The 12750-nt window shown below is 37.7% G+C and overlaps 1 protein-coding gene across 1 annotated transcript in view; it reads left to right on the plus strand.

Moving 5' to 3' along the window:
• Positions 1 to 248: 248 nt before the first annotated feature.
• The window catches only part of sox5 (SRY-box transcription factor 5), a 245942-nt gene continuing 233440 nt past the window's right edge, over positions 249 to 12750 (plus strand). The window contains exon 1 of the mRNA XM_016663484.1: positions 249 to 431. The gene's annotated coding sequence lies outside the window, so the exon portion shown is untranslated. The remainder of the gene's footprint in view (positions 432 to 12750) is intronic.

Consider the following 12750-nt stretch of genomic DNA (forward strand, 5'->3'; position numbering starts at 1 on the left):
GCTTTTCAGTCTAATTCTGCATTTAACTGTGACATCTTCTGATGCAAATCAAAATGAAGCATTTTAAAGAAAATCTTTAAATGTCTTTGCGCTTCTTTTTGGTGGCTGTTATGCATGACGAAAGTACCTGATCTGCGAACAGAAGCTTTCTGTAATATGCCCAAATCTTTGTACGTGTGTGTGTGTGTGTGTGTGTGTGTTTTGTGTTTTGGGTGTGTGCATAAATGTGTGTGTGATGTGAAGTGAAGGGAGAGAGAGTGGGAAAAAGGTGGAGTGGCGACAGAGCAGCGGAGAAGTGACACAAATCAATGTGAGCACCCAAACCACCATCACCAGCAGCGGCGGCAGCCTCCCCGACCTCCATCACCCCTCCGCCTTTCCCCTGTGAGAGACCAGCTGAGACAGACTCCAAGAGAGGGACTCCTTCACCGGTAAGTCACCCCAGATGCTCAGATGCCTCTCTTAATTCTGAAGTTGTGAAGGCTCTCCGAAGCATAGAGCATACAGCTGAGGGTCTATTCGTGACCGAGCACCCCTTCTTTTTTTTTCTTTTTTCTTTTCATTGTTTTTGCTTTCCCTCATGCACTGGCTCCTCTCTGCTGCTTCTTTTGCTGCCGCTGCCGTGACTGCTGCTGTGACAACTGCTGTGGCTACGGCAGAGAGAATAGCTGTAAGAGTAGGACAGTGTGAGGAAGCTGCTGCTGGTCCTCCTGTTGTATGTTTTACAGCCTGTTGGGACCTGAGAGTCGGATCAAGGAAAAGCTCTTTCCACCAATCAGCTCTCTGGCTCTGTGAAAGCGGGAGTGAGAGGGGATGATGAAATGGTAAAAAGGAGTTTTTCCTGATAGAAAATCTTTGACATATAGTCAAAGACCTTTGATTTTTAAAATTTTTTTTATTGCATTTTAAAAATTATTTACATTTATTTGCTTTTGTGTTTTTGCTACACTTTGTCTTTCAGTACCTCAAAGTTTCAGAATGAATTTGTTTTACAGAACTATTAGAGATTTGGGGGGGGTTATTTTGCATATTTTATACCGTAAATATATAATTATAACTGTTTTATCAGGCCATGACAAATAGGCAGGAAAATGTATTATTGTAATAAGAAATGTGTCTTCATATGCAGACATCTGTGTAAGCCACTAAGTTCAAAACCAAAGGAAGGGTGATCTAGATGAAAGGTTTTTCCCACATTTTTAGTTTGCTTACATGAAAGAGATGCTAATGCAGTGCCAGTAATGCGTTAGTTTTAATCTGTTATGTAGACTTAAATTATAAGTTAATGGTATGCAATAGAGCCTCTAACCCGTCGGTTTCTCAGCACCACAGTGGGGAGGATGTGATTATGTCTGTACTCTGCTCCATGATTCATCCACTTGGTCTGAAACAAACTTTGACAAACTTTGGACCAATTTCTCTGGTTTAACAAAACTTGTGCTACCCGAAATAAATGAGTTGCTCTATAAAAAAACAAAGTATTCCCCTTTAAAAATAAAATCTAACTTTGGCTTTTACAGTACAGACAAAAAGCTTCTAATTGTATATCTAGCCTTCTGCACTGAGAAGACTGAATATTCAAAACCATTTCTATGTCCAGATTTTCTTACTGTTTTACTGGAGGAGCCAGTTGTGATCGTCCTGATCGGTGCTGTATCTGCTCCGAATGTGAAGTGCGTCTCCTATTTACAGTTGTACAGTATCAGTGGCAGCTGCCCACCATTTGTTATTGTGGGAGCTTGGCAGCGGTGGATGTTGTTATCAGTCGCTAGGATCAGGGATTGGTTTCCGCTCTCTTTTAGACAGTGATGAAAACACGAACATGCACTGCGCACTGACAAATACACACAAACAAGGCCTGTTTGTCACATGATTGTGTGTGAGCGTCTGGATGTCCTAAGGCTCACAGAGCGAGAGACATTGTTAGACGCAGGTAAGAGTAAGACGGAGAGAGACATCTGTCAGTCTCTCAATGTTTTCGCTCACAATGCTTCTGATGAGGTGTGCTCCCCTTACAACACAAACAGATTTATTCAAGTCTATGTAGATGTTATGTACACCAGAGAGGGCTTAGGTGAGAAATCTTTAGGTTTGAGTGTCGGTGCTTTAACAGGTCGTTGATCTTTTACAAGGCAGATGGCTGTAAACAAGTCTCGCAACGTTGAGCTTTTCCCTCTTTTGTTGCTCAAGTATACTTGTGACTTAAGACAAAATAACATCTGTGTAGAGATGGGATCACTTCTCTAGCGCCACAAAAAATTAAGTGAAGTATTTCTCAGTACTTTGGAGTTGTGTGTTACACACCTATGCTCAGATAGTTAGCTTAATTCCCACATATGAAGGCAAATTGGTAGATTTTTTTTATTCTCTCACATTGAAGCACAGCTATTCAGAACCGTCAGGGTTTTATTTACCTTTTTTTCAGTTTTGTCCTTTTTCTGTCATTCTTTTTATGTTAAATTCCAGCAGAACTACTAATTCATTTTTTCTCTCACTCTAAAACTACTCTGAAAGTAGGAGTGCTTAATTTGTTTCAGAAAACTTGGAGTGGTTTCTGTTTGAAGTAAGCATACTTGTTTACCTTCTGTTTTGGCTTTCTAAACGTGCCGCTATGATAGAACACAAGCTATGTTTTATATTTGGAGAAATGTTCCTGTTTTTTAATCACCATAGTCCTCTTGTCTATTTATCATTTCTGTTTCTTTGACTCATCCATTGATTTTTGAGGTGGTATCTTTTTCTGATTTTCAGAATGAGCTCAGTTACTGATGCTCATTTTGCCTTATTTTGTATCATACATGTTCTAAACTTACCAAAAACATAACACTGTTCATCAAATAGATTACGTTAACAAATCTGCCTAATAGAAAGTCAAAGAAAGCCCGAAAAAGTGTACTTAGCTATTCACATTGCAGCTGATACAGGATGAGGGCTACTGAAAGATTTGATCTAGTTTTATTGCATGTCAAAGTTTAAGTCAGATAATAGGCATTTTTTTTTATAAACGGTCCCTTTTGTTCCTTTTTTTGTTTTAAATGCAAGACTATCTGCTTGAATGCTTGGATATTATTTTTTATAATAACTGCAATCAATCACTGGGGTCACATAGCTTTTTCTCCTGTAGGGCTAGAAACCCCCCCAGGAAAAACAACAAAAATAAAATAACAAAAAGAAAGGGGTACTCCCCCAGAGGCTTTCTTAATGAACCCAAGTCCAAGTTGGACAGAGGCTGCCTATTTCTAAACTTTTTCCCCCTTCTAATGTTTCTTTGTGCATCAAACTCTTCAAAAAAAAAAAAAAAGACATAACAAGCATCTTTCATGGATCAAACGACTACAGCAGTGCTAGTTGTGCCAAAGCAGGATAAAAAAAGGAGACAGTAAGGAGAGAAAAAATACCTTATTATTGTTATCAAAGTAAAGCCAGCTCCTCTCCTGCTGCTCTTGTGGGACCTCTAACACTCTCTATGCTCATACACTCAGGGGGAATCCAAACATGACCCGCATACAGACCCCACCTCCACTTTATACACACACACACACACCCACACATCCAAGAGCCTGTCTTGGTTCACATCGTTTCATTTGTGAAATTAGTCCATTCTCTCTGACCCTGTCTTTTCATCAAGCACGTTGGTGCATATTTTAGTCCCTTTCCTGTGCTTGTTTTACTAATTGGTGGCTGTACTTTGCCCAACACTGATATCCTTTGATCATCTCAGATCATTACGTTTACCTCATTAATTTGCTCAATGTGATTTTTTTTTGCACCCCCCCAACCTAAAAAAAAAAAAAAAAATTCAAGGGTCGATGCAAAATTGGATTAATAATATATCATGAGGGCTAAAAGCAACTGTAATTCCTTTGTGATTTCTCTGGTTCATTTTTTTCTGTAATATTTTGACATTTGACATGCAGGTCATGAGCAAAGGTTAAGATCCAAGGATTTATTCTGAGACGAGCAAATTAGTGTCAACTGGATAGGCTTTACTTGTTTACTACTATTCTGGTGTCTATTTTAGGTTTCGTGCCGCAAAATAAATGATACACACACTACTCTTTTTATCTTTAGTATCACAATAATCGCCCTCTGTTCCAGTAAGGAACAACTTTGAACTGGTCTGGACCTTACTGACGTCTTCACACCAGACTACGAGGTAGGTAAACATTAGACACATTTGTTGGCACCCTGGCAAAGACGAATAAAAAAATTCTTTTTATGATCAACAGGACAACATTTACCCTTTTTCCTGTAATATTTTACAAGGTTAGAGTAAACAAAAAAAGCTCTCTGACCTTTTCTCTTTTCAGTTTCTTTAGCTCATTCAGTGCCCCCTGGGTTCTGTGTTATCCTCATCTTGTGTGTGCATGTGCTTGTGCACGCGCGTGTGTGTGTGTGTGTGTGTGTTTATTTTTTATTGAATTTGGATCTGGAGGTAAAGTAGATCACTGAAAAAAGTTAATTTCTGTCTGGTAAACCACTTTGTTTTTGAGTTTTGACTTAAATTTGGGTCATTGTCCAGCTGAAATACCCAATGATGATTAATTTTTAGTAATTTTTTTTTGAGTTCATTGTGTTTTTTTTTCTTTTCTTTTTTTTTTATCTGTCCCAGATTTCACAGACTTAATGATGCCACACACACTGAAGATTCCCTGGGTTCTTGAAAGGAAAACAGGGCCACCACATTACAGATCCTCAAACCTTTTTCATGATGGACATGAAATGCTGCTTCATATTGTCCTCTTTTATTTCCATGTCGAGTCCCCCTGGAGTGTTTGTTGCAGAAAAGCTCAATCTTAGTCTCATTCAACAAAAGTCCATGTTTCCACTTAAAGTTCAATTAGAGTTTAGCAAACTCCTTTTTTCTTGCAATGCTTCTAAATAACCTGTGGACTTGTAGATGGCATGAAGTTGTCACTATAAGGAAGTTCAACCCAAGATGTTACTTACTGCTGCACTCCTTTAACAGTGAGTTTTTACCCTTTAGCTTGTTGGGCATAATGGCAATATATATGATTCTTCATGCAGCTTAGATGACAGTTCCTAAAATAAATGGAGCCTTAAGTCACATATTTATACACGAGAGAAACAAAGTCAAGAATTTCTAATTAAAAGTTTCTAGAAACCCTTATTAAATTAGTTAAATGAAAAAAAAAATCTATTTATAAAGGGATTGGCAGGAGTGTCATCAAATGTGCCAGGGGAGATTTAGTTTAAAACTGTATTGGAAATCAGATTTAGGTGACATAGCGAACCAATTATAATTATTTAACACAAACTGAGGTTTGGGTAGTGACTAGTTATATTTACTCAGTGCTGTGAGTAACTTCACTGATTAAAGGACGTAAGACAAAAATATGTGTGTCTATGTTTGGTCAGACTTCTTATTTGTAATCCAACTTTGTGGTTCTAATGTTTTTTTTTTTATCTGCTGAGTCTGTTGTGCCATTGGAGGGCAAGTGAACATACAGTAAAAAGTAGATATTGTCGCCAAAAGTATTGGTTTCAAAAATTTTATATTTTTGAAACCAAAAATATTGAGATTTGGGAATGGGTTTTTTTCTGCCTGAAATATAATTTAGTTTTACTTACTTTATAACTTAAAGTATAACCTAACATGTACATTTTAGATTGTGTCAATATTATTACACAATTCTATCAAATTGAACAGGACTATCTAGCCTTTTACTAAATACTTTTTTATTCTTGTGTAACTTTTTTTGGATGAAGGTTTTTACTTCTACTTGCATAAAAACAAGTTCTACTCGTACTTGGAGCTCCTCTACCACAGAGATGCAGGGTGTAGTTTAAAGGTCCCATCTAAACAAGGGGTGTTTCTGAGGAGCAAAATTACTGACCAGGAATTTAACTTCCTGTTTTCATGAGAAAACCCATCCCTCCATCACTCCCTCCATCGCTCCATCCCTCCCAGGAGGAAAACCTGGAGGTGCAGGATGTGTATGTAGCCTTCTCTTTAAATTGTTGGTCTCCCTCATGTCTTTTTCCACTGAACCTCCCCTGAAACCTTTTATTACTCTATGATGCATTGTCATATGCAAAGACAATCTCTTCATGCCATTTATTTATTTATTTACTTATTTATTTATTTATTTATTTATTTATTTATTCTTTATTTTGCATTTCACATTTGACAAAACAAAGAATCAATGGTAAGAAATAAAAGTCTTTTAATATACAGTTAAGGCATTTTTTATCAGCATCAGTTTTCTTAGCTTGCTCCAATCTAAGAAAAAAAACAAACTTCTTTCACACTTTACATTTTTCCTCCAAATCCTGAACAAAACTAAAAGTTATTCAGTCCTCAATATCTGTTGTACCATTTGCAATACAAATGTGATTTTTCTGATACTATTTTAGGTCATTTTATTTCAAGACCTCAAACTCCCTAACTTGGAACCCAAATGGGTTAGAAACCATTGCTGTAGATCGAATATTTCTTCTCTTAAATATGTTGAAGCAAATGATTCTTTGCAAGTGTTTTTAATATAAAAAATTCATGCAAACTTTGTTTTTGCGAACCATCCGCATTTGTAAAATTAATAGTGAGCCAACTGTCTTGTCTGTCTTGCACATGATTAAGAATAATGAATTTTTAATTACATTTTTAAGTTATGATATGAACATTTTTCAGACGAATTTCATGTGAAAATTTCTCATTTAAAAAGCATCACCTGTCTAACACTGTTTTTAGACTACTTTTTTTTTTTTTAGATGTTTTGAAATAATTTCTATATTTTAAAACCTCAGAACTTGCAGCTCGTCTGTTGTTTTCCAGGTGTATACTCAGATTTCACCAATCAGCAGCTCGTTAGGGCTGCCATAACTTCCTGTATCATTTTTTCTTATTTTCTTGAGTTTCATTTCTTTTTCAGCACTCTGAATTCTTCCAGTGATAATCTGCCGAACAAAAGGTTGTTGTCTGAACCTGTCGACAGCTTTGTTGTCAGTCTGTCCAAATTCAAATGGTGTTGCATAAAAAGCTGTCTCCCACATCTTTTCTCTCTTTACTCACTCTTGTTTTTGTCAGTACAGATTACAGCTCAGATCACAGTCTGCAGGCGCTGTTGCATTGTGTTGCCTCGCGCCTCTTGTCGTATTGAGCTATGAGCAGTCCCATTATCATATAGATAAGTTCAATTTTCCCTTGTAGTTATACAAAGACGCAGTGATCTAATGTATTGTATTGCGTGGATTGTTAAAATTGGCTATGTTACCTCATCCAAGCAGTCTGCATCTCTTATTGTTACGAGCTCAACTGAGAGAGAATGTGAATGTTTTGTAATTTGTGTGTAAAGAAAAGATGTCTTTTGTGTGCGTTGGATTTGTTGTTCTGTTTCATCAAGTGTGACATTTTACAAGTGTTTATGAATAGTTTCTTTTTTATCGGAGAGACAGCATCTGGAGTGTTGAAAGCTTATAATTGTTTGTGACATCTTCTAAATGCATATTTTAGCAGTGGTAAATCTTTGGTAGACAGTGCAACTCTTGGCTGTTTTAGTGAGACTGTATGAACTCAACAAAATAAGCACAGATGACCAAGATGGAACAAGACAATGTGGTCCCTGTTAAGTTCCAGGCGTATGTATTTGCGTGTTTAATGTGATGTTATTGCGGCTAAGTCAGATTTGACCATTTAAAATTTTTGTTGTCAAATATTTTTAGCATGTTCAATTTTGTCTTTAACGATCCACAACCAGGGATTGTTTAAATCTACTTGCAAGTTGTCCCTGTAATGCTGTGTTTCAGAGTTCTTTAAGTAGTCGGAAATAAATCATTCAAAGAACCCAGATTATTTTGGTATCATTGTTCCTCATGTTTCTGAGAAATCCTGAGCTCACTCACTGCTAGCTAATAATATTTAGACCAAATGTTCTTTTAATTCCCATAATCAGTTCTGTCAAATACGTAGTCCAGCATACGGTTTGATTACTTTTTTAGACAAAAGTCAGCTTGTCACTTTGACCGGCGGAGGCACTGCATTCAGGAAGGAAGTGAGGCAACAAAATGTAGTTGAGGTGAGTTTATTTGGGAGCTCCAGGTCACCATTACACCGACCCCCTTCACACAGTGAAGCAAAGAAGCTGACATTCATACCGGAGGCAAGTTCCAACACTTAACCAGGTAAAGGGGTGATCAAAAAAAAGACAAACAAGAAACAAACACTACTTACACAAACCTAGCAAACAATAAATGATCTAACAAATATTTACATGCATGCAAATTATTAAAACTAAACTAATCTAAGGTCAATCAAAAGTAAATATAACTAAATATAAATCCTCAGAGTATTACTCCTCTTAATGGAAGATGGTATGCTCCAGGAGCATTTGTCTCCTTTTCTGTTTCCACCTTGCTGAGACACACCCAGAAAGGCACTTACTCAAACAATTAACTCAAATTGAACCAATCTAAATCAGAAACAAACTGACACTTTCCCCCACATTCTCTGAACAGGAAGGATGGCCAGTCTCCCTACCCAAAAAGAATGTTCACTAAGTGTCACAATGTAACTGAAATAGAGAACTGACACAAAACACATTTAGACTGTAAATAAATAACATAATATCAATTATCAATATGGGATGGAACCCCTGGTCTCCATCACACAGCTATATGGTTTTATGTAGTCATTGACATAGACGATAATAATCCAGTGACTCAATTCTTCCAAACAACATTCAATTTGAGTTATTTTATTCTCCTTAGTAAATAAAGAGCAATAACCATTACTATGAACTTACTACTGGTGTTAAGCACAATTTTGTAATTGGATGCAATAAGCAATTCCACAAAAGCTTCTCACTTGACTGCTATAGACTTGCATAAATGAACAGAGACTTGATCTGAGGCTCTCCTACTCTAATATCCAAATGAAGATATTTTTTTAAATGAGCACAGACCCATGTTTCTAATTTGCACATATTTGAGAAATGTAATGAAGTCTTGAAATCTGGTCTGCAGTGCTGAAGTTTTTCTGAGTGGTTACTGCAGGAAATGAAGGAGGGGAAGTTTGAATCCTGCAGAAAAGACAGTGGAGAAGACGGTTTCTCCTGCAGTTAAAGGAACTCTCTGATTGCAGCGATTGCCTCAAAAGGTTGCACAGCAAAATAAGTTACAGGCACCACCATTTCTGTCCAGACTTGTTTTATTAGTTTGTTTTGTAAAAATATTCTGTTGGACCACAATTCAAGAGCATTGTCTGATTTCATTAGTTCATTTTTAATACATTTTCCATTTCAAGTTGTTTGAGTTTTAGTGGACTTTTCGGTCATAAACAGAAGAACACAGACAATGTTTGTCTGTGTTCTTTGTTCACAGTTGTCACCTGTGATCTGCTTAGACTTACACTCTGTACTCCCAACAATTCCCAGTGGCATGTCACATAGTAAAATGTGTGTGTGTGTGCTTTCAAGCTTACATTGATCTGATCTGATTAACACGCCGACACACGCACACACGCACACTTCCTCCCTTCTTCCACTTTCAACATCCTTCTCTTTCTTATGGAAAAGAGCCAATTAGACTTGTGTCTGTTTGTTTTAAACAAAATGGCTTTTAATTAGTGTGATCAAAAAGGCTTCTTTCTGCAGGCCCCAGGATCCACTTTGTAGTTCTCCTTCTACATCGCACATGGGTTTGATGCCACCTGATAGGACGCCAAAACAATCAGAAACCTCTCATAATGAATACGCACATGCAAGCACACTATTTATCACCATCCATCGCTTGGTTTCCCTTAAACTCACCATGTCTTTTGTTGTATTGTTCGCACGACTCTTCTTTTCTGTTAACCCCCAGAACCTTTTACTTTTTCATGTGATTCTTTGTTCTCTTTTGTGTTTTGGTCTCTTATTTTGTGGTGTTCTGATAGTGAGGTCCAGCATGACCTAGCATATAAACTGCTTGAAAACTGCAGGGGTCACTCCATTTTAGTGTATGAAGATTTTCAAAACTAATGCTTTAGTCACTGTCCATTTGGATAGATGGACTGCTTTTTCCATTTCAAAAGGAGTGTCGTGTTTGTCAAGGTTCTTCTGGGCTTCTTAGAACTGCTGCTGGATCCATCTTTGGATGTCTGCTTGATCCCTGGCATGATGGATGCTTCTCTTGCCCTCACCCTGGTTCCAGTGTTTCCTCGTGTGCTGTAGACTTTTCGTCCCATTTTTGTCATTTAAAAGCTACTCCTTGATGTGCAGCTTTATTTCCTGTCATTTAGGTTTTTAGTAAACATGATGGTGTGTCTTCGGTCACTGTTCTGTTGTTCATAGTTTCAACCAACTTACCCAAACTGCCCTGAGCAAAGAGCATTGACATCATAGAAAACACAAAGGATTAAGATTATCATGACCTACGAGTAGCTGGAGTAGTACTATGATTCACTGAAGTAAAATGTACTCCTCCACCGTAAACAGAGACGTTACTGCCCTTGAAAGCATCTTATTCTTCTAAAATTGCCATCTTGATGTCAGACAGGACAACATCTGACATATTTTCTCTCAAATACTAAAAATAGGTTTGAAGGAGTAGAGAGGGTTGTTTCAACCTAAAAACACTTTGCCAAGCACGGAAGTGGCAGCATCTTATTGAGGGTCTGTTTTGCTACCAGTGGTACTGATGCTTTGTACCAAGTGAAATCAACCAAGAGAAACCACCTACAACAACTTCAACTCAAATCTAAAACTAGACAATTGAAACTTTCTACACAAAATAACTGAATCTCCAATAAATTCAAACTTGTGCACCTAATTCCCTGTTTTTGTTGTTGGTGTTTCACAAGTACTCCACTCTGAAAAGCAAATGGTTCAGATGGATATTTAAAAGCTTAAAAATACATATATTTTAACCTTCATGCCTCAGACCTTGTCCAAAAATAAAACTTCTTTAAAATAGAAGTGTAGAAAGCATGGTGTCAGTGTTTAAATAAATGATGTGACCAGAAATAGATGCAGTCAGGTGAAGGGTGTTGTGTATGACTATATCATCCAGTACACCTGACTGCTTGCCATTTACACATTACAATGTGGCGTGTTCTTTCAGGTTAAAGGCTTAATCTTTTGCCAGGTTAAGTGGATTATTTGTTCTCAGGAGAATGGCAGAAGACAGAATAAATGTCTGACAAGGCATCGCTAGCTAGAATCCCCCTGTATTTGCTCTACATTGCTTTCAGATTCTCTGCAAAAATATTTTCTACAAACCACTGGAAAAGTATTTCTGAGTTCTCCTACATTTACGAGAACTCAGTGTAGGAGATTAGATTTATATTAATTGAGTCAAGTATTCAGTCTCCTAATTAGATTAGTTTTAGTTGAGGTAGCAGCTGTTTGTGTTTTTTTTATTGATTTAGTCTTGATATTCCCGACCATCCGGTGCATACTTTAGTGTGATTTGTGTATGTTTGTGCATGTCTCTGTCTGTTTGTCAGGTGATGGCCACTTCATATTTGGTCTGTTGCTGACAGTGGCTGCAGGGGGTAAAGATGTGACCCAATCAGTTCACTACGGCTCAGCTCTGCATGGCTCTAATTGACGTGTGTGTGTGTGTATATTTGGTTTTGTGTACTTGAGCTGAAATATGATTCACTGACAGCTGTCACATTACTTTTCTCAATCCTGATCTCTTCCATCTTGTTTATGTTCACGTATTGTGAGTGATTTACAAGGAGGTGAGATTTGTGGCTTAGTTAGGTTAGGTAACTTTAGAGTTAACTTTAGATCTTTCAAAAGTAGGATTTTTTTTTAGTAAAATAGGAACTCGCCATGGAGAAATATCTCGTTGACCCAACCATTAAGAGGAGATTTATGGTGTAAGCAAACCCACGTGACAATTAGCTTTATATGACAAACATTCTATGGACCTTACCACAGGGGCCGCGTTTCATTGGCTAATGCCCATTTCACGTCACAGCGCAGCTACCACGTGCGTGACCGTCTCACAAACACAAGCCACAGTAGTAAACACATGCTAATGTACATTGTGGACTAGCAGACCGGCAGAAAGTTTTTGCGTCAGGACTCGAAAAAGAATGGTTCTCCACTGTCAGTGGGGTATCTGTATAGGCGATGTCAGGTATCCTGATCGTATTTGTGGAACTAAAATTCACAGATTTCCAAAATCTGAAACGGAAAGCCTTGCTTGGATCAAAGCTTGTGCACAACCACATTTGCAGCTCAGCCGTCGTAGGATCAATAAGAACAAATGAGTGTGTGCTGGTGTAAGTATTATTGCTTTTGCTTTCTTTGTGTTTAGTGAATGACAAAAAGAAAGTAAATAATTAACACATCCATTATGAAAACCTTTTAGCTAAGTACAGCATAATGGCAGTACCGATACAACTTCTACACCTTGAAGCCTGTCTGTTACACAGTCTTACGTTAGCTGAACAGATCAATATGCAATGTGTGCCGTATCTGACACACATTAATGATTTTATTTTACCTGAAAAGGCTTTTTTACTAAATTGTAATCGTGTTAGCCACGCTAGCACCGAGTACAGTGTGTCAGGCCTAGGCACACTCATCCTGTTCTGTTGTTGTTTGCCAACAACAGAAATCACTGATTTCAAAAGTAACCCTCAAAACCATGAATGCCCGACTTACCCAGCCTTGCAAGAACAAGCCTATTGCAAGAACAATAGGCATCACTGATCTTGTCCACAGCTATATTTATGCTTTTCCTCATTGACCAGTAGCATTTCGCTGTGACGCGCACAATGTTGGAGGCATCGCGTGG

The sequence above is a fragment of the Poecilia formosa genome, unplaced genomic scaffold (genome assembly GCF_000485575.1).
Source record: "Poecilia formosa unplaced genomic scaffold, Poecilia_formosa-5.1.2 Scaffold9, whole genome shotgun sequence".
Classification (NCBI taxonomy): domain Eukaryota; kingdom Metazoa; phylum Chordata; class Actinopteri; order Cyprinodontiformes; family Poeciliidae; genus Poecilia; species Poecilia formosa.